This window comes from Pholcus phalangioides, unplaced genomic scaffold (genome assembly GCF_987345545.1).
Source record: "Pholcus phalangioides strain wild (caught in Gottingen) unplaced genomic scaffold, Ppha-v1.0 ptg000011l_1, whole genome shotgun sequence".
Classification (NCBI taxonomy): domain Eukaryota; kingdom Metazoa; phylum Arthropoda; class Arachnida; order Araneae; family Pholcidae; genus Pholcus; species Pholcus phalangioides.
The window spans coordinates 42,173,936-42,196,318 of record NW_028301604.1 but is presented as its reverse complement, the minus strand read 5'-3'; the positions used below and the strand labels follow the sequence as shown (position 1 = coordinate 42,196,318).

The 22,383-nt window shown below is 39.6% G+C and overlaps 1 protein-coding gene across 2 annotated transcripts in view; it reads right to left on the bottom strand.

The window, feature by feature from the left end:
* Positions 1-22,383, bottom strand: part of LOC149080429 (kinesin-like protein KIF28) — a 1,038,199-nt gene that overhangs the window by 193,991 nt on the left and 821,825 nt on the right. The window lies entirely within an intron of this gene.

Here is a 22,383-nt window from a genome sequence, read left to right as displayed (position 1 = left end):
ACGGGATTTTTTTCTCAGGTTCTTTGGGGGGGGGGTAGGTCATCGTCAGAACGAATTTCCAACGGGAACAGTTTCTGTATTGGTTGCACAAAGGAACCCGATTTCGTTCGAATTTGAGCAACACGGGGATGTGCGTTAAGGTGGATTGAAAAAATAAATTTTCGAAATTGCCATCGTAATAGAATTTAAAATATGTCTTTATGTGAAGAAATGTCCTTCCTAATTTTTTCCCCAAAATTCAAACTTCTTGAGGTTCCTCATCGCCCCTAAAGTTTTACGCACGTGTGGAATTCTGTAACATGAGACCACGGAGGAGGCTTTTCTATTCCCCTGAACACGTGATTCATTCAGTGACCTCAATGTTTTTCCCTTGTTTTCAGTATTCATTTGCAATCTCACCCCTTAACTGAGAAGGTGTATAGCAGTCAAAATGATGACCAGAAGCTTTTATTGTTGTGACATTTTAGGAAATCCTAAAGAGTAGGATTCCCGGGTCTCGCCCCCCTATGGCGATGTTATGCTTTGTTATTTGCTAACTCAACGCAATATGAAGGCACAACAATCAAGAAAAGATCCAGCTATTGTAGACGTTCTTAAAATTATCGTGCCAAAGATAGAAAGTATTTGGAAAACTACTTCAATTCCTACGGTTTCTCACCAATGGATATGCAAAATTTTCAAAGACTTTTACTGTAAATACATGAATCTTCAGAAAATTATGAAAGCAAGGAAAGATTCTCAAGGTTTCAAGTTTAATTTTTCAGTGCGAAGCACGGAAATTGTTCGATATTGCAGCATGCAAATGTGATTTTGAAGACTGTAAGTGTGCCAAAATGGGAAAGGTGCCAAAATGGGAAAGGTCCCAAATTTAGAGCAAGATTTCTTGTAAGATCAAAGAAGTACACGCAAGATGGCCATTGATCGAGTAGATGTCCTAACAACGAAGAAATTGAAAAAAAAAACAATGAACAAAGGAAAATGAAAATGGTATCCCGTTTGAAGTAATCTCAAGAAGAAACGGCGGAAACTAGTTCATCAACCACTGAAAACTCATCTATATCCAACGATTCTGAGGAAAGTGAGCCAAAACACAGTTTACCATTGAAGTTAGCATTTCCATCTACCAGTACTGAAGCTGGTCCATAAATCGGTGCCGAAGCAAGTACTTCATTTGCTGTTGAAGTGTTCTACCATGATCCTCTCATCTAAATTACCAAATGTTGCTCTTGCTTGTGATAGAATTGGTGTGTCTGATCGATCAGCTGCAATTATTGCGAATGCTGTGCTGGAAGATGTTGGGTTATTGACGAAAGAGAAGCCAAATATGACAATAGATCGGACGAAAATAAGGCGTGAAAGAGCATCACAGAGAGTTCTTTTGCAAGTCAGAATTCCTAGAATAAAATGTGCGAGGAATATATTTTGATGGTCGAAAAGACAAAACCTTAGCTAATGTCAAAGAAGGTGATTCTTTCCATAGAAGAACCATATCCGAAGAACACATAAGTATATTGCAGGAACACAGGTCAATTTATCTCGGTCACACAACTCCAAGAAGCAGTAGAGCAAGGGATATAGAGTCATCAATCCTAGACTTTTTGAAACAAGATTTTGATACGAAGGAATTGATTGCGATCGGATGCGACGGGACTGTTACCAATACTGGTTATAAAAATGGTGTTATCAAATTAATAGAGAAAGAAATAGGCCATCTCTTGCAATGGCTTATTTGTCTTTTTCACTTTAATGAGTTACCTCTAAGGCATCTTGTGAAGCATCTAGATTAGTGATTCCCAATGTGGGCGTTAAAGCCCCCCTGGGGGGCGATGGGATGTTCCAGGGGGGCGGTAGAAACTACGCGCATAACAGGGATTCCTATGGGTTACATAATCACAAATACACACATATATATATATATATACACTCATTGCCATAAAAATTTGCGCACCCAGAAGAAGTCGTCAAAATGAAACGAAATTTTACACATGTAAGTACTACGTTGATATAAGTAAGTGATTAGAAAATCCAAGAAAAAGGATAATTTATTGCAGAAAAAAGTACAGATGAACAGAAGTTTTAGTACTCTGTTGGACCCCCTCTAGCGCGAATGCACGATGCGATACGAGCGGGCATTGAGGCATTCAAGTTCCGTATGATGTCCTGAGACATCTCGTTCCACAGTTGCTGTAAATGCGCCTCTAGTTCGACCAACCTCGTAGGGTGTCGAACTTGCCGTCCCAATTGATCCCAGATATGCTCGATTGGTGACAAATCTGGGGATAGAGGAGGCCAGGGAAGGGTGGTAATGTGGCGAAGGCAGTGTTGCGACATCCTTGCTGTGTGTGGCCTAGCATTGTCTTGTTGAAAAATGGCTCCTGGGAGCCCTGCCATGAGTGGCAACACATGTGGCTGAAGGATGTTACGGACGTACCGCTGGGCTGTCATTGTGCCATGGATCAATATTAGGGGTGACCGTGTATCGTAAGCAATGGCACCCCATACCATGACACCAGCTGTGGGAGCGGTGTGTCGCTGTAAAGCGAAGGCAGGATTGAAGCGTTCACTACGGGGCCTCCACACACGAACACGATTGTCGTCACTGCTCAAGTTGAATCTCGATTCGTCGCTGAAGACGACCTGGTTCCATTCCGTTGCAGTCCAATCCCGTCGTGCTCGGCACCACTCCAAACGGAGGCGTTGGTGGGTGGGTGTCATTGGCAGCACACATAATGGGCGCCGCGATACCAGATGTCCTTCAGCCAGGCGCCTTGCCATGGTTCGGGAAGACACAGGGGCCCGTAGTGAAGCTGCTGCCTGTGTCTGGATAGCGGCCAATGAGGCAGTTGGCTCTACGCGTGCGTTTCGGATGATGTGACGGTCTTCTCGATGACTAGTCTGTCGAGGGCGTCCTGAACCTGGTCGCCGTGTAAATGACGTCTCTTCTGTTCACTGGTCCCAACACCTCCTCACAGTAAAATCAGAACGGCCTAGTTGACGAGCTACTCGCCGAGCTGACCACCCAGCTTCCATCATCCCGATGATTCTTCCCCTATCGAACTCTGAAAACTGCTCATATGGTCTTCGACGGCGGCGTAACGGCATGTCTACCTCAGCATTTCCTTTGCAAACGATTAAATACACTCCAGCAAGCTCTGCTTACCAGTTTTATACTCCAAGGAGAACGAAGTTCAACGCCCTCTAGTGGCATTACGCAATGCGCAATCACGCTGCATTTCTAATCATTTGCATATCTGCCCGACATGTACCTTCAGGCCAACTTTCGTTTCGATCCCACAATTATTTCTTGGTGCGCAAATTTTTATGTCAATGAATATAATATAAATAAAATTAGATTACAACGATATCCATTTTTTTTCGGCGTGCCTTTCAATATTTCATTGCTATTCACACAGACCACAAGCACGGAAATCGAAGTCGTGCACAAGTATTAATTTACTACATCTTAACACCTCGACATACTCATCAAGAATCGCCCCGAGAGTAGCGAAACTTACAAGATAGTACTCCTGGAGCAGGACTTTGAGCCAATCAGCGTATTGGATGAGATCTACGTCACGGATAGTTTCCAGGAACCTAGACCACCCGATCCCTTCAAAGTGAAAATGGACCTCGTCCATCTAAGGAATGTCCGAGGGGGCCATGTGGTCAAACTTCCATTCTCGCGATCCGTGAGAAAATTCCCCTTCACCAGCCGAGAAGAAAAAGAAAAGCACCTACTCTTTATGTACAATATATAGCCATCTAAAACAACAATATAATTTACATAAAGTATGTGTTATGACTTCGATCATAAAATATTACCTACGGGAAGGGGGTAAAAATAAAATTGGCACAATTTTTTTTTATGCGAAGTGTATAAAAAAAGATTCAAATGCATGTATACAGAACAGTCGAAAATACTATACTCTTATAGCAAGTCTGTCTAACTATGTTTCTTGTTGGCAAAAATACTTGCAATACTGATCATACATGACACATAGGCAAATCAACTACTCTCCTCCAACAAAAAGAAATCGCAGTAATGTAACTCTTGTGAAATTGAATACAAGCAAATGAATTTCTCGCTCAGGATGACGGTATTCCACAGTCGTTCATCAAAACGTTCCGATGCCACTAAAAATTTCAATTATCTATTCGTGGTACCAACTACATAATTTCTCTAACATCTTTCCTACATATAAAGGATACTAGTATATGTTTTACTTCATAGCGTAATAAATCATGCCATAATAATCAATCGAAACCATAATATGCATATCAAACAAACAAACTCCATACTTATAACACAGAACTGAACCATATTTTCACATTTTAATTTCGTCTCACCTCCAACACACTATACTACTCATTCTATTGTTAGAAGATTATAAAATTGATCCTATGCATGATCACATGGTACATTATGCACAAGTATCATAGCTGTAATCGCAAATCATACAAGTTGTTTCAAAATTACGAATGTATCTATGCAATAATGAAGACACATGTTGATAGGGGAAGAGAATGTGTCGATAGGGAGGAAGAAAAAAAAAGGAAAGCACACACACGTGAAATTTTCGGACTAAGCTGAAATCCAAAAATCATTGCCGTAACTAGAATGTGTTGTGTATGCAATATGACATATGAAATAAACAAAATAATAATACCAAAGTAACCAGGAGAAAAAAAATTGAGCGTTTTTTTTTTCCATGACTGAGGAAACAAGCCGAGACAATCACACGTCTAAACTTACAAAACGAAACTACGACACACTTCGGCACTGGGTATCTACATTTTACATTACGAGTAGCTAAATATGAAAATTAAAAAAATTATGTACAAATGGTAATTTGGCAATGTTCTGTCATTAATTAACGAAAGAACCACATTCTCTCACACATTTTAAACATTAAATTAAAGCATCTACTAGCAAAAGTGCACAAATTGCGTGTGCTAACATAATGTGATATTCAAAAAAGACACATTAAAAAAAATCTAAAGCTGGGTAGCAACCTTAGCAATCAAAATTTAGATAATTTTACATCACGAAACAAACATTTTTATCAAAAACGAAACCAATGTTCACTTGAGTAGTAGCTGTGGTGATGCACTGCCATCCGGATATATATAAAAGTTTTTACATTATGTTACACTATACACATACACAGGTACAAAGTTCATTGGCAATACGGCCCAGTTCGATTCGATTCGTACCTTATGGCACAAATCTGACAGGCTGATGTATGGTAGGTCTGAGATTATATCTTGCTTACGCTAGTTATTTTATAACTGACCGGAGATAATTTAGATATGACTTTGTAAGGACCAATATTTTGTTTTGACAATTTCCTCGACAGATGCGGCTGAATCGCTGGCACAAAGAGAAACACCAAATCATTAATCTGAATATTCTTATCTTTTGACACCAGAGCTCTCCGCTGTTCTTGCATTTCAGCTGATTTCAGTAGGTTCGAATTCACAATCCGGAATGTTCTTTCCAAAGTACGTTCCAGTTCTTTCACAAAAACGTGATGGGAGTCAAACTTTGTTCATGGGAGTGGTCCGAGCATGTTTATAGGAAGGACCAATTCACGACCATACTGGAGGAATGCCGGAGAATACCCCGTTGCTGCGTGAATCGCTGACCGGTGGGCTAATAGGGCCCACGGCAAATGTAAATCACAGTCAACATGTGTTTCGGAGACCAAATGGCTGAGTGATTGGATTATTATTGCATTCAGGCGCTCCAACATACCGTCTCCTTGAGGGTGGTACGAATGAGTGGTTATCTTCTTTATCCCTAACGTATTATACAATTCTGTCATGAGTTTTGAAACAAAGTTCGACCCACGATCTGTAATCACTTGCTCTGGGATACCGTGTTGAGAGATGTAGTTTACGAGCACTTGGGAGATTACTACTGCCCGGATATGAGGAACTGCGTATGCTTGTCTCGTGAAATAGTCCGATATAACCACAATATAAGCATTTCCTGCAGTGGTTTCAGGTAATGGACCTATGCAGTCTTTAGCGATTCTTTGACCTGGAAGTTCAGTCACAGGGACTCTGAGAAAGGGACTCTTCGGCTGTTTAAAATGTGCTCTCTTTTGCATACACGAAATACACGACCTGACAAAACGTTTGGTGAGAAACGATACTCGGGGAACCAATATGACATCTTTACTCTCGACAAAGTTCTAGATACTCCTTGATGTGCGGATGATGGTACATCATGGGCAAGGGTTAACACCTCTGGAATCAAGGACTCTGGTACAACTAATTTCCACTTTTTTTTTATTTGCTCCGACTGATTCGAGCACACATATAATATAGAATCATTCACATTTTAAGAGTTTTATAACGTTTAGGAATGCTACCATTTTCACACTTAGAATTTAAATATTCAAACACTTTACAACAAAAAGGATCTTTCTTTTGAGCGGCAGCAACTTCGGCCGACGAATAATTAGGCAGAGACTGCACTTGCACATAAGTAACAAGCAAAACATGTCGCTACAAATAATCTGCAGTGATATTTGTTGAACCTGGTTTATGTATTACTACAAAATCAAATTGTTGTAGGTGCTTGACCCACCTGGCTATACGAGAATGTGGATCTTTCAATTTCAATACATTTGACAATGATGACAATGTCACAATATAAAGTAAACGTTTGACCATATAAATACTGCTTAAAATGATTTATGGCATATACTAGAGCTAGAAGTTCTCTCTCTACAGTACTATACTTTGTCTCTTGGGAATTATCTTTCGAGAGGCAAAAGCTATAGGATGACGAATATTTTGGTCATCATCTTGAGCTAACACAGCTCCAAGTGCATAATTAGACGCATCAGTATACAAATACCATGGCTTATTAAGGTTAGGTAGATTGAAACAAGGTTTGGAAACAATAGCCCTAATGAGCAGCACTTCGAAAGACTTTTGAGCCGCTTCTGACCACACAAATTCATTAGTAGCTTTTGTCAAATTTATTAATGGCAAAGCTATACTGGCATAATTCGGAATAAAACGCCTATAAAAGCCGGTTAGGCCGAGAAAAGCCCTAGTCTGTTTTCTGTTTACGCGCACACTTTGGCATTTCGCACTACTTCTACTTTACGGGGATCGGGAGTAACCTTGCCCTGGGATACTACAAAACCCAAATAAGTCACAGAAGTCGTAGATTGTGTTGTCTTAATCTATCAAAAACAATCTTCAATTTTTCCAAATTCTCTTCTATTGTTTTACTAGGAACTACTATGTCATCTATGTAAGTGGCGATTTGCAATGGTTTGAGACCTGATAATACAATGTCCATGAGCCTTTGGAAACTATTAGGGGAGTTTCGGATACCGAACGGAACACGGGTCCACTCGTACAGGCTATTATCAGTAATGAATGCAGTTTTGTACGTGTCATCTGGGTGTATTTTCATTTGGTAAAATCCACTACAAAGATCTAGGCAAGAAAAATAATAAGAGCCTGAGAAATTATCTATCATTTTGGTCATACATGGTAGTGGATAGGAATCAGGAACTGTTTTCAAATTCAATTTTCTCATATCACAGCACAAACGGTATGTACCATCTGCTTTTCTAACCAATAATACTGGTGCTGCATATGGCGATTCACTCGGCTGAATTATTTCTTCGTCTAATAATTCGTTAATCTGGGATACTAATTCATTCTTCAAAGCGTATGGAACTTTATAAGATTTTTGCCTCACTGGTCTATCGTCTTCTAAGTTGACCCTATGTAGTAAGGTATCACAGGACCCTAATTCACTGACCGAACTCGCAAATACATCTTTGTACTGCATCGATAACGATGAAAGTTGTCTTTTGTGTTCCCTTTGCAAATGGCTAGTATCAAACTTCATAGAAGTTTTATCCAACCTTACACTGTCATCATGCAAGACTTCGGTTCTTTCTGAACTAGTAACGGTGACTGGTTCAGCGTTCACTAATTTGGTCCCTGGTTCTAAAATAGTTTCTTTATATGAGGGATTATAATAACTTTCATAAAATATATGTTTTCGTGAATTGGGGAGTGCAATACATTTGCAACATGGAAAACTTGAACCAAGGTTCGGTTTTCTTCAAATAATATGCACTCGGATGACATTTTGTTTGTCAGCCTAACTGGTATAAATTTTTCTGACATAGGGGGCAAAACTGACTTGTACATAGTTCTCCCATACATGAAGTTATCTCTTCTACTATTTTCATCTGTGTTCTGATGATCCATTGGGTATTTTCAGTGTGAGACCCCCATCGGAAAACTGAATTTGCGCTTTGCTGGCAACCAAAAAATCTATTCCCAATATAGCCTCATACATGTGTGAAGAACTTTCGGGTATGACATAAAAGGTATGCTTGTGAGTGTGATTTACCATGTCGAATGTTACATTTAGTTTTTGACTAATGAAAATGAGAATTCCCGAGTCACCTTTGAGTTGAATTTGGTTTATTACCTCAAAGTTATTTTGAAAACCATATTGGTCACACCATCTTTTTGAAATTAGGGACACGGAAGCACCTGTATCTATAAGACAAGCTAACACTGAATTCTGCACCTTAACTTGTATGACCGACAAAGATTTATCGTGCTCTCTATAAATATACGTTACATGATCGGCAAATGTCACTCTTTAGACTTGTGTCTCTTCACTCTGACTTAAATTCACACCTTCTCCCTGATTTCTTCCCCCCCCCCCAAGGGAGGGGATCTTTACGTGAATAGAGGTCCTTCACGCGCAATATAAAGTTTTCAAAATGTAACTTTTCCAAAAAGTTCGGATGAACATTCAAATCCCCAGCAATACTCTTCGTGTTTATTTTAGCGAACGCACGGTTGAAATATCGCATGAGCCGTTTGCCAAAAGATTGGCTTGAACAATCTCTGACCCGGGGCATCAAGATCACATCCATCACACTGGAAGATGTTGTTGATACATTCCTCAAGCATGTCTCTCTCTCACTGAGTTTTTCGGAATATACAATTTCAGGATCCGCGGTCTCTGAAAACGATCTGTTTTTCTTCATACAATCCTGCATGAAGTCGATGCACTTCACACGTCTTAAATACGACGAGCACTTCGCTGCCGGATCAGCTAACTTGTTGAAACCATCGCGGTAGATTATTATAAAGTTCTTAGCCGTATTGAATTTACCGTCTTCTTTTTTGTAAATCGGCTAAAACAACACCTTTTCTCCGTCTGACTTCAACAGATCTTCGCACACCACAAAAAAGATTGCTTTTCGGGGTTCATTTGGCATTATCTCCCGTAAGGTCTCAAATACGTAGGGCGTCATCGTTATCCCTTTCTTTATAGGGATAAGGGATCCATCTCCACGAGATTCAAACATTCTGAAGTGTACTTTCAAAGTATTTTTGAAGATGACTAGATAGATGTACGCCATCACACACGGGAAACATATTTTCTTCATTGGGTGATATTTTCAGGCGTTTGATCGAGTTGGTCTCATCTTCTTTCTGAACACGTTTTACGGTGTTTGAAGCCGTCATAGTATCCTTGCTGGATGTTGTTTCCATGGTAGATAACTGAAAATATAATGAAGAATATTTTATCGTCTATCTATAATTATTTTAAAAAAAAAGAAAATAGAATATAAGGAACGTTAAATTTTTACTTACACGGAAGTTCGTGAAGACGTGGAATTACTTCAGGAGCAGCAGATGAAGCAACTGAAAGTGAAGGTAGCGGCTTAGCACCTGTATAAATAGGTAGTTGGCGTTATCCGCTGTAGAAGATGGCGAAAATTCTTGCGATTTCATATGAGAATACTAGTGAAAGTGGGTTAGCAAGTGTTCAATAACGGACCGAAAGTAAAATACAGGTGGCTTTTTGTCAACGGGGAAAGTTTTCTTGGAAAGAAAGGATATCCTATATTCCCACAGGTTAACAGGTGTTCAATATCGAAAGTAAAAACAGGTCGAGCAAAGTGCACCTTCCCAAGGTTTCTTGAAAACGTCCCCCACAGTGAAAGTGGGTTAACAGACGCATAACGATCTTCTACGAAAGTGACAGTAGGGAACAGGTGCAACTCCCCAAATTTTCCTGAGAACATCATATTGGTCATTCTTTTATAACGGTCTCATGGGGAAAAAAATCGTGTAGAATATATTCCCAAAATTCAAGGACCCTATGAATAATTCCCCCCCCCCCCAAGAAGCACCTGTTTTCCGTTCCTAGCCTAGTATTCACTAAGTTCTTTGTTCCAGAATCCCCCTTTTACAACTATTCTTAGGATATTCCCCAATTTCGATACAATTATTTATAAGATCTGCAAGAAGTTGTAAAGTACAGGAAGGAAAACTTTTTAAAGCCTTTGCAGTAATGATATCAAAACAAGTAGCCAAATTGCGCAAGGACCATACAATTCTTGTAATTTCAACAATAAATGTTGGAGCAAGAAAAAAAGAGGAACATTGAATTGTAGAAAGTTATTTTGTACCATTGTATGTTGTGCAAAGTTTATGAAATGAGTGTTAAAGTTATTAGCAAGAAGGTGTAAATTTTTTTCGGTGGGTTGTGTGCGATTTTTGATGTTGGATCCTGGTGTTTTATTCGTTAGTTTCCAGCGTTCAGTTGACGTGTTGCAATTTAAAATTGTACTGTAGAAAGGTTTTGCTTAGCTATTTTTATTTTGTCTTTGAGAAACTTTGCAACATAATTTGTGAGCATGTTTTTGAACAGTATATCGTATGGATATTTTTTTAGTTTTTAAATATAATTTTTGTTTGATATCAATTAAGTGGGAGGTCTGAATTTATCTAAGATTTGTAGGATTTCTTGTTAGGACCTTTATGGTAGTATTTAGAATGATTGTGTATTATTGTTTATAGTTTTAACATAAATTCAGCAAAGATGAGTCTTGGGGTTGGGCTCTTGAAAACAAAGTTATAGTTTTCTAAGTAAGATGTTAATGTTGTAAAATCCGTTCTTCTAATGTATCCTCCCATCTTATCATCTGATTTTAAAGCATGATAATTGAAGTTTAATTTGCTAACAATAGGGAAATTATCTGTTATTTCTGTATTGTAAATATATGATGAAATTACATTAATTTTATTAGTTTCGAATAAAAATGTGATCAATGCAGGTTTGTGAGAGATGTCTAGTTGTATTCCTGATTCAGAGTGTGTAAAACCATGATAAGCTAACATGTCCTGATAGTCACAATGAATTCCTGGGGGCCTTGAAGCAAACAAGGCTGTCTTGGTCATCGTGTAAATTAGAATTTAGCTTAAAGTTTTTCGGGTTTTCAGGCCGACGTGAAGTACAGTTTTCGTCCTTCGACGTTTCGTTCGCACGAGTGGCGAACATTTTCAAGAAATCTTACGTTACAGCGGGCAAAAGGCTACTACTTACGCCGTCTCCCTGCTTGAGTCGCACTGCTTCGTCGGGATTGGTCTGTTGAGCCAGTCTGTTTTCTCCATTGGCCGAAGTTGTTCCTAAGGGCTCTGGATAATTCTTTTGTCTCAATCTCATCATTTTTAAAATGGGAAACCAAGCACTGCTGATTTTAATCTTCTCATCCTTTCTGTTGAAGTAGTTCTTGTGCTTTTGAATTTCTATTGCTTCTCTAAAAATACGAGGAAAATATCTTATGTCGTTGGATGACACTTGGGTGTTTGCGAAGAGAATGGTCCTTGGTCAGGGCATGTTCTGCTTTAGCTGACTTGTCAACCTGACCCAGTCTACAATTTCGTTTGTGCTCGACTAATCTGGTCGATATCGATCTGCACGGGATACGGTAAACTCCAGCTGTTTATTATCGTCAAACTTGAATGACAGAGACCTTTCAACCGAGGAGACGACGGTGCTATCAAAAGGAGGCAAATTCGCAATCATGCCAAAAACTATGCCAATGGAGGACATCGTCGCGAACGTGGAAGCTTTAATCCGAAGCCTTTATTTGAACAGACCGAAGAAGTCAGGATTGAAACATCTCGCATTCTACAGAGAGCAAAAGTGCCTAGGCCAAACATGAAACCGGGAGAGATACGAGCGATCAAATCTTTAAATGCAGATAAGAACATCTTGGTGCTGCCGGTGACAAGGGAAACACCACAATCATCTTAAAATCCGAAGATTATGAAGAGAAGATGCGGAACCTGTTGGACCCGGCCACATGCACAAAACTAAAGAGGTATCCGACGCAACAGATACGTCGTCAGATGAACCGGCTCATTAAATCATCCTCTCTTATAGAAGAGATGAAGAAGACTACGTGTAAATCAGAGGCAGTTCCGCCACGCATTCGGGGATTGCCAAAAGTGCACAAGCCGATTGCCAAAAGTGCACAAGCCAGAAGTTCCTCTACGGCCTATTGTGAGCAGCCCAACGAAATATTAGTCAGTTCTGATGTCACATCACTCTTCACAAATGTACCGCTAAGAGACGTCATGGATCAGATCAGCCAACTGTTCACGGAAGATATTGTGGACCTTTTCTACGCCTGTCTCACAACTACATATTTCAGTTGGAATGGTGAATATTATGAACAAACTGAAGGGGTGGCGATGGGCAGCCCAATCAGCCCGGTCGTGGCCAACTTTTATATGGAAAGATTCGAGGCCCAAGCTTTGGCGACAGTACAATAAAAGCCGTCAACCTGGTTTCAGTATGTGGACGACACATTTGTTATATGGGGTCGTGGAGAAGAAAAGCTGGAAGAGTCCCTAGTTCATCTGAACAGTATACATCATAACATCAAATTCACAATGGAGAAAGAAGAGGGGACCCTTCCGTTTCTAGATGTTCTGGTCACGAGGAAATGTAACAGACTGGGCCATGCGGTTTACCGTAAAAAGCCGCACACGGACAGATACCTGCACTGGGAGTCTAATCACTATCCTGCCCAGAAGCAAGGTATGATCAAAGCTCTGGTGGAACGGGCAAGAAGAATCTGTGAGCCAGAACATTTTGATCAGGATAAATTACACTTGATTCGGACCTTCGAGGTCAATGGATACTCTACGGGGTATGTAATGAGGGCCATGCATCCAGAAAACGCCTCACGGAAAGTAGAAGAACCAGCGATCGAAAAAGCGTTTCTCCCTAACATTCCACGAGTTACGGACACAATTGGACGACACCTGAGAAAATTTGGCATCAAGACCATCTTTAAGCGAACCAGAAAGCTAAGTGAATGCCTCAGGTGGGCCAAAGATCAACGGGACGGACTAAAAACAGCTGGGGTTTACCGTATCCCGTGCAGTTGTGGGGAAGTGGACATAGGCACTGTATATACAAAAAGATCGATATTGACCAGATTAGTCGAGCACAGACGAAATTGTAGACTGGGTCAGGTTGACAAGTCAGCTGTAGCAGAGCATGCTCTGACCAAGGGCCACAAAATTCTCTTCGCAAACACCCAAGTGTTATCCAACGATATGATATATTTTCCACGTATTTTTAGAGAAGCAATGGAAATTCAAAAGCACAAGAACTGCTTTAACAGAAAGGAAGAGAGGATAAAAATCAACAGTGTTTGGTTTTCAATTTTAAAAATGATGAGATTGAATCCCAAGAAGCATCCAGAGCCCTTAGGAACAACTTCAGCCAATGGGGAAAACAGACTGGCTCAACAGACCAATCCCAACGAGCCAGTGAGACTAAAGCAGGGAGGAGGCGTAAGTAGTAGCCTTTTGCCCGCTGTAACGTTAAATGGAATAGGCGTCTTTTTGAACAGAGCCCCAGACACCGAAGGGGATGGACGTGTGCTCTTAAGCTCTGCACACCGCACGAGCAAATTTCTTTTCAGATTCCAGGGTGAGCTGACTCAGACATGGTGAGACCAGCCAGCATCAACGCCACTTCAAGCGGAGACGAAAAGAAGCCCGAAACTTGCAAATGTTCTCGCATTCCGGACCAAGATGCCATATATCTGGAGTCGGGAGCCAACGGTTACCTTATCGCATACACCGGCCAAAGCCAAGGAAGCAGTCCGCCACATCGATGAGACTAAAACACCGATGGAACCCCAGTCAATGGGAAACCAAATTTCTTTACTTTCAGGTAGCCAAGGAACCCCAGACATGATGCCAGCAGAGTATCAGCGTGAGAAAATGACGCTTCACGCAAGGACCAATGGGAGATGGCTGAAACTCGAAGAGCAGCTGTCCAACAGATGCCAAGCTGACTTCAAAGCAACGTTCAGGCGCATCGGGCTTGAGTTTTGCTCCCAAGCTGACGTAACGACAGCACAAGAAATCCTGAGAGACGACATCGTTTCGAAGGGAGATGAGCAAACCAAGAAAGAATAAAAGCTCTGGGTCATACTGAGAGGGCTCGAACGGATGACGCCGACACGCGACATCGCCGAAGCGTTCAGAAAGAAAGGGTTCTCTACGATCTAAGTAGCACAACTGAGATCGCAAAAAAAAGAAGAAAACGAACACAAGTAAAAGCTGCTTGGAAAATAGACCTCAACAAAACAGTAGAAAACTTCAAAATTTTCCAACCCACAGAAATAGCCCGTCTACCGATTACGATAGAAAAATTAAGTAGTAATCTCCAATCGATTATGTGTCATCGATGACTAAGATATGGACACTTCAGCAATCGATGCCAGAACGCATATCGATGCATAAAATGCACAGATCAATATCCCCCCTGCCAGTACCAAAAAATCAAGGGAAAAGATCAGCTACAATGCGTTAATTGCTTGGACTTCAAGCCGGCAAACCATAGCTCCTGCCCAGCCAGGCCAACGAAAAAAAAATCTAATCCAAACGCCGCAAAACAACAGAAAAATTTCCCCAAAGCAAAAACGACAGCAAAGAACTTTAAGTATAGGCCAGTTCAACAAAAATTATCCCAAAGAAATCCCGAAAGTTCAACTGAAGATCCAGACAAAAGCCGTAATACAACGCCGGCAACAAAAAATGGACTTCTAACCGAACAAATGAAGGATGCCAAAAATAAACTTGCCATCATCCAGGACGTTATTAATACTATCACAAAAGATGAAGTCATGGACGGCAGTGAACTAAGATAATATCTCCTTTTTTCCCAAGCAGCAAAAAAGATTGAGGAAATATGGTCAAAAGATCATATTTAATTCTTCCTTCAAACCCAAGCTACTACACACACAGCTTGTGTTCTTTACTTTCCAGCTATCTCTTCAAAAAAAATTAAAAACCCCAAAGAAATTTATAAAGAAAACTTAAAAAAATACTAATGATAATACTAACATTTTTATAATTAACTAACAATTCTAAACTTTTTTCTCTCTCTCTCTCTCTCTCTCCTTCCTTTTTCTATTTCATTTCAGGTAGCAGCCATGATGAAAGAGCCGAACCAGCCAATACCGAGACTGGATTTCAAAATGGGCGAATCACAGAAATCCACGCTCTTCCCTTTACTTTTCCAACGATTTTTAACAGGTAGCAATACTAACAAGTTCGTCCGAAGACATGTTGAGTTTATTAATATAAGATAAATTTTAATTCAAGCCGTTACATAAATTTTCCAAATTTTTCCTAAATCAATGATACTGAAATTAATGTTAATAATTTTTTAGAAAACTTCTCTTCCTTTCTTTAAAATTTTCAAATCTAGTGTCTATTATAATTTAACATAGGCACTATAGCAATGTTCTATGTGTTTGCTAAAATTCCAACCAATGACGGAGGAGATAGGGGCCTAGCCCGGTGCTCCATAGTAAAGTTCACGGTAACGGTAATGTAACGTTAAAAAAGACGCCCAACCTTCGTAGGGGACGGTCACAAAAAATTTCGCTCCCTAAGAAATAATACACGACCCGCACTCAGCCGGGCCCTAAACTTTTAACTTTGCAAACTTCCCATGCAATAGTCCTCTATAATAATTTTAACTAATGTAATGTTCTATAAAATTAATATGGCCCCTGAAGAATTCAACTTCAACTGCTTTTTTCACGATATTCTCATTGACCCAGGAAACTGGAGATGGAAAGAGGTAGAGCAACTTGCCACGGCCAAGCCGGAGATCCTAGCTGACCAGTATAATGCAACAAGAGAAGTTCTCCAGTGGATAAGACCTGACTACGCAAATTTCTACCGATTCAAAGAAAGAATAAATCAACTTTCCATGATTTGAACATGTGATGTCATTCTACAAAACGCTTTGGACGTGGAAAAGGTCACCCCAACACCTGAGTCAGCTGCCAAACACAAACGGTTGCTATGGAACAATATGGTCAAGCTTATAAATCTCAAAAAAGCTGCCACGTCGTCAAGCTGATCTTCAAGTTCAATCGCTTATATATATAATCTTGTGTTTCTAAAGGTGGTGACCGAAACTGCCAAAAAACACAAGAAAAACCAAACCGTGATGCCGACAAAGCCTGGCCCCCGACACGAAAGCTACAACTTCAAAGTAGCAGAACAAAAATCCGACCAACCAGAAACTGGGAATAGGAATGAAGCTCCGCTCACACTGGTGTCTGACGACGGCGCAACGTCGGCCGAACCTACTCGTACCCAGGACGGCATGAAGCTCCCGAGGAGCCCGAGGAGGTACTGTCCCCAGTAGCACAACGATATAGTACTATATCTGAACTATATCATTATATATCGAAATGTCAGAGGAATATCAGATGTCATAACTATGATATAGGATGATCTCGTCCTATATGGTGCAAATTATTTCACTATTAATTGATTAAATCATCAATTTTTGCAGTTGAATATGTATTTGATTCTATGTGAAGAATCTTTTGCTTTGAAGGACAACAGCGTGGCACAATAAATTATTTTAATATAGTTTCAAATACATAGATCATGTCATGAATCTGACAAAGATCTACAGCAGATTCACGATATAGACCTGACATAGATTTATCTTAACAGACATAACTCTATATCCTGAACCTGACATAGATCTGTATCCTGGATCTGACATAAAACTATATCGTGAGTCTGACAAAGATTTACATCAGATTCACAATATAGACCTGATATAAATCTAACTTGGTAGACATAGATCTATATCCTGAATCGCACATAGGTCTAAATCGTGAAACTGACTAAGATCTACATCTGATTGAAGTTATAGATTTGTGTTCTCTCAATATAGATCTATCTTAAGAGACATAAATCTATATCCTCAACCTGACAAAGATATGTATCAGGTACACAATATAACGACAAAGATTAGTATAGATCTGTGTTGTCATGACATTCGCAGAACTGTGTATGATATATGACACAACGAGACCTGTAGTGAATCCACCCACATTCATTTAAAAAATTTAAATCATTTTAGTAACTATATACACAAAATACACGTAATAATGTACGTTAATACGTATACTGATATGGTATCATAATGACATTAATCAATATTGTAAATGTTGTAATATAAGAACATTCCCAGGATGCCACCATATGTTCTCCCATGCTTGGAATATGCTTATAGAAATGATAGTGTAAATATACGTCATGCTGTCTGTAGGGTCAGTGATCTGTGCAGGGAAATGTAAAGAATAAAAGTCCCTTTTTCTCGCAACAGCTGAGGTTTATCTCATTTCGAAAAAAGGCAGCAGCAGCTCTTAAAATATGCTCCTCTGCTTCTCACCAATTTAACTAAACTCTCAAATTTATTCATGTTGTAGAATTACTGCGTAATCTATGTGTCTCATTGTTTTGATACTTAATGTGTATTTAATGCACTTAAGTATCAAATCATCTTGTAAGTATCTTGTTTATAAGATTATTTAATATTAAATACCACATACTTGTGTCGAGACGACATTAATCAAGATATTGCAATGAGACTGATATGGATGCATGTCGCTATATGGCATTAATCAAGAGATTTATCTTGCAATGACATAATAAGTAAATACAAATACAAATACAACGCCACAACAGGCAAAATGCCCAACGAGGTGGCTGATAAAAAGATGCCCATAAAAATATGGATGTCATATGTTTCAAAAATACAGCAACCCAATTAAAAATGCAATTAACACAAATTACAAACAATATATACACATGATAAAATATTATACAATGCCCATAAAGAATACTTATGGTTGTCTTATTCTAAGAATGGATAGCTTCTCGATTTACTCCAACATGTTTATCGTACTTCTTTTTAAACGTGTCAATTGTGTTACAATTTACTACCTCCGGGGGTAAGCTATTCCATTTATTAACAACCCTATTAGAGAAAAATTTCCTGCGACACCATAGCCTTGCATTGTCCCTCACCAATCGATACTGGTGTCCCCTTGTAAAAGCAGTCGATTGGCGGTGTACTAAGAGTTCATGATCCATCCTATCCATCCCATTGAAAATTTTAAACACTTCGATCATATCTCCTCGACACCTGCGTTCATCCAATGTAAACATATTCAAAAAATGAAGTATCTCTTCATAACTCAAACCCCGTGTGCCAATAAGGACACTTCTCTGCACCCCTTCAACCAAGTCTATGTCCCTCTGTAATGGTCTCCAAAACCTTACAGCATACTCCAGTCCAGGACGAACTAATCCTCGAAAAAGCGAAAGAATGACTTTAGGAGAACGCGAAGACACCTTTTTGAAAATGAGACCAAGCATTCTATTCGCTTTTTTGACAACCGCTGAACAATGTTCAGAAAAATTAAGTCGCTCGTCAATGAGAATTCCCAAATCGGTGACTCTAGTTGCATCCGGGATAGTGACACCATTCAACTCGTAAGAGAACCGTGGGTTGTTCGAACCAAAATGAGAGACCATGCACTTATCTACGCTAAACGTCATGCTCCATTCATTTGCCCATGCTGCAATCTTGTTTAAGTTGGTCTGGAGCAACTCCCTATCGCTTTCATTTCCGATTACCCCCATTAGCTTCACATCATCTGCGAATTTGCTAGTAATTCCATCGATACCCTGATCGAGTTTGTCGATAAAAAGTGAAAAAAGTATGGGGCCAAGGACACTTCCCTAAGGAACTCCACTTGTGACGTCTGTCCAACCAGAGAATTCCCCGTTCACCATAACTCGTTGCGACCTATCTCTTAACCACGATTCTATCCAATTCAGCAAGGTGCCCCCTATTCCAATCTCGTGTAAACGCTTCAAGAGTTTGCCATGTTGGACCCGATCGAATGCCTTCTGGAAATCAAGGTAAACAACGTCGACATTCTTGCTCTTACCCAAAGTCTTAGTCACGTAATCATAGAAGCAAAGGAGGTTAGTTACAAATGACTTCCCCTTCCTGAACCCATGCTGATTATCCGACAATACATTATTCTCGTCTGTCCACTTCACAAACTGCCTTTTGATGATAATTTCCAAAATTTTCGAGAGGGAGCTCGTCAAACTCACTGGACGATAATTAGACACCACTTCTCTACTACCCTTCTTAAATATCGGAACAACGTTAGCCAGTTTCCAATCTCTGGGGACGATACCCTCAGCAACACTACTCCTGTATATCTGTGCGACTGGCCCCAACAATTCATTAGCACCTTCCCTGAGAACCCTGGGATAGATATCATCTGGTCCTGGTGCTTTGCTTGCACATACATTTCTTAGAAGATTTAGGACCTCCACATCTTCCACTTGAATATCGTTGAGCGTTTTATTACCCCATGCAACACCCGTATATCGAATATCATTATCTCCATTAAAAACCGACGCGAAAAAGTCATTGAAAGCACTACACATGCCTACATTGCTCTCTACCTTTGAGCCTCCTATCGAGAGGGGGCCAACTGTCCCCTTACATCCATTATTGACGTATCGAAAAAATGATTTTGGGTCAGAGCCAATGTTATCTGCCAACCTAGACTCAACTTCCTTTTTACTATCCCTTATCGCTTTCTTCAACAGTCTTCTTTTATCAGTAAACAATGATAGGTCACCTCGTCCACTTTTATACTCTCTGAATGCTCTTTTCTTTTCAAGATAAAGGTTCCGCACGCTATCCGTGAACCATAGAGGGTGTGATGTACAAACACGCTTTTTTCGAACAAAGGGTATGACGTCGTGCAAAACAGAGGACAGCTTCGTACTAAATTCTTCCCATTGACTTACCACCCCTACTGATTCCAACCGGTCTTTGAAAACTTCCGCTAACCTTCTTCGCAGAACATCAAAGTTAGTTCTCCGAAAACAAGGAACCAGTCTTTTGTTATCAACCTTACCCGAGGAAAAGTTACAGTGAAATCTGACGATACGATGATCACTGGAAGAAAACTCTTCCCCCACCGAAACATGTTCAACTAGATCCTCAGAACTAGTAAGAACTAAATCCAAAATAGCAGTACCCCTAGTCTCTTCTGATACATGCTGATACAAAAAATTTTCGAGCACCAACTTAAGAAAGTCTCTTTCATACTGATTTCCAGATGAAAGGTTCTCCCAATCAATTCCCGGGTAATTGAAATCCCCTAGTATGAGAACCCTCTTTCGCTTACACATGTAGGAAATTTCATCATGCATTTTGGCGATGTAGTTTTGATCCCTATTCGGTGGATTGTAACAAACCCCAACAATAAGCTTATGACGTCTTTTGTTTTCAAGTTCAACCCATATGGTTTCAATATCACTTCTCTGCACGTTACACTCTCTAGCCTTCAAACATGATTTCACGTATATCAACACTCCACCCCCTTTCCTATCAGATCTATTTCTCAAAAAAGTATCGTATCCTGAGATGTGTAAGAAAGATTCAGCCCCATCGTTTGCCCAAGATTCTGTAATGGCTATAAGATCCAAGTCCTCCACAACTATCATAGTTTCTAAAAAATCTTTCTTGTTACCCAAGCTTCTGGCATTTATTAACACACATTTTAATTTGCCCGGTGGTTTGTTGTCAATCGAGAAGCCATCCAAGTCAGAGGTGGGTAATTCCCCGTCAGTACTGTTGTGATTATCATTAACTAACCCGCATTCCCGACTACGTGGTCTGGGAGTAAAAAACCTGACCTAAGACTATCGTAAACCTCCCAGACCCCTCTCTTATTTAGATGGATCCCATCCGAACGAAGCCACCTATCGGTAAATGCGGGAAGCTCCAAGAACGTGACCCCAAGTGAGGAGCAAATGTCCTTCAGGCCTATATTGCTTAAGAAATATATAAGAAAGCTTTATATATTGTCACTTTTTTTTTAAATTATAGAAATAATATTAAATGCAGAGCTCGTCAAAAGATGTTGATCTAAACTGTAAAATTTAAGTTCATCATTGATTTAAGATAGATAATAGCATTTAGTAACACTCAGTCTAGGAGGAGATTAAAAAAATGGAATCGCCGGCTTGCGCAGATGTTTAGTAAAAACAAGCTATAACTTTTAAAGTAATTATTGAGATAATTTGTAAAGTTTTTGTTTGAAAAAAATCATCTTGTTTATAATATTATGGGCTTCAAATCGTTCAAATGATGAGACACAACATCGAAGATATAATTTAATTAGGATTGAATTAAAGAAATATGATACGAATATCCTTCACACATCATATCTCACGGCAAAAACATGAACGGCAAAAATATCAACAACAATCCTCGTTGCCACCCATCACCAATAAAGCTATAATCTCGAAATAGTAGTAGTTGTTCTGGCAATATCATATAGTCACTTGTATTATTTCCTAAAAACATATATTTTTTTAGTAAAACTGTTTTTTCCTTGTTTTCCACTGCCAAAAATTGGATTTATAACTGAGCCGCGTGGGCTTCAACAAAGAAACTCAATTACACAGGGTGTTCTATCTCAAACGTTTATTCACTCACTATAAAATATGATAAATGAGAAAATTATAGATAATTATGAGATTGTACCAAAGCCACATTATCCTTCTTTCAAATGACAGCAAACATACTGAGATTATGAATTGAAAATTAATTCTTTCACAGAAAAAACTTCTAAAGGGCTCGGATTTTTATAACCTAAAGCCGGGTTTTCCTAGGAGCAGGTTTCAACAGCGCATGCAGCGCTGTTACCAACGCTCATTGGTAAAAAAAACATGAATTTCAGGTTTTTAACCAATCAACATTTTCACACTACACACGGCGCAAAAGTTCTGCTCCTAGGAAAACCCGGCTGGAATGAAACCGGAAACTGGAACGAAAAGGATGAAACATCGTTGCTGATAAGTTGAAAAACCTGAATTTCAGGTTTTTTTAACGGATCATAACATAACCATTGTATGTCGTTTATAACACTACAGTCAAAAGTATTTTCATCCACGATGTGGATCAAGATTATTAATTACAGATTCAAGTAAATTGTATGGTAAAAAACAGACCAATAAATACTTCAGGAAGGGTGAAATTATGGGTAGATCGCGTGAAATACTGATATGTTCATTTTGCGCACACCAAATGACAAAATTTCAACGCTGAGCACTGAAGGTTAGGTACTTTCATTGTTC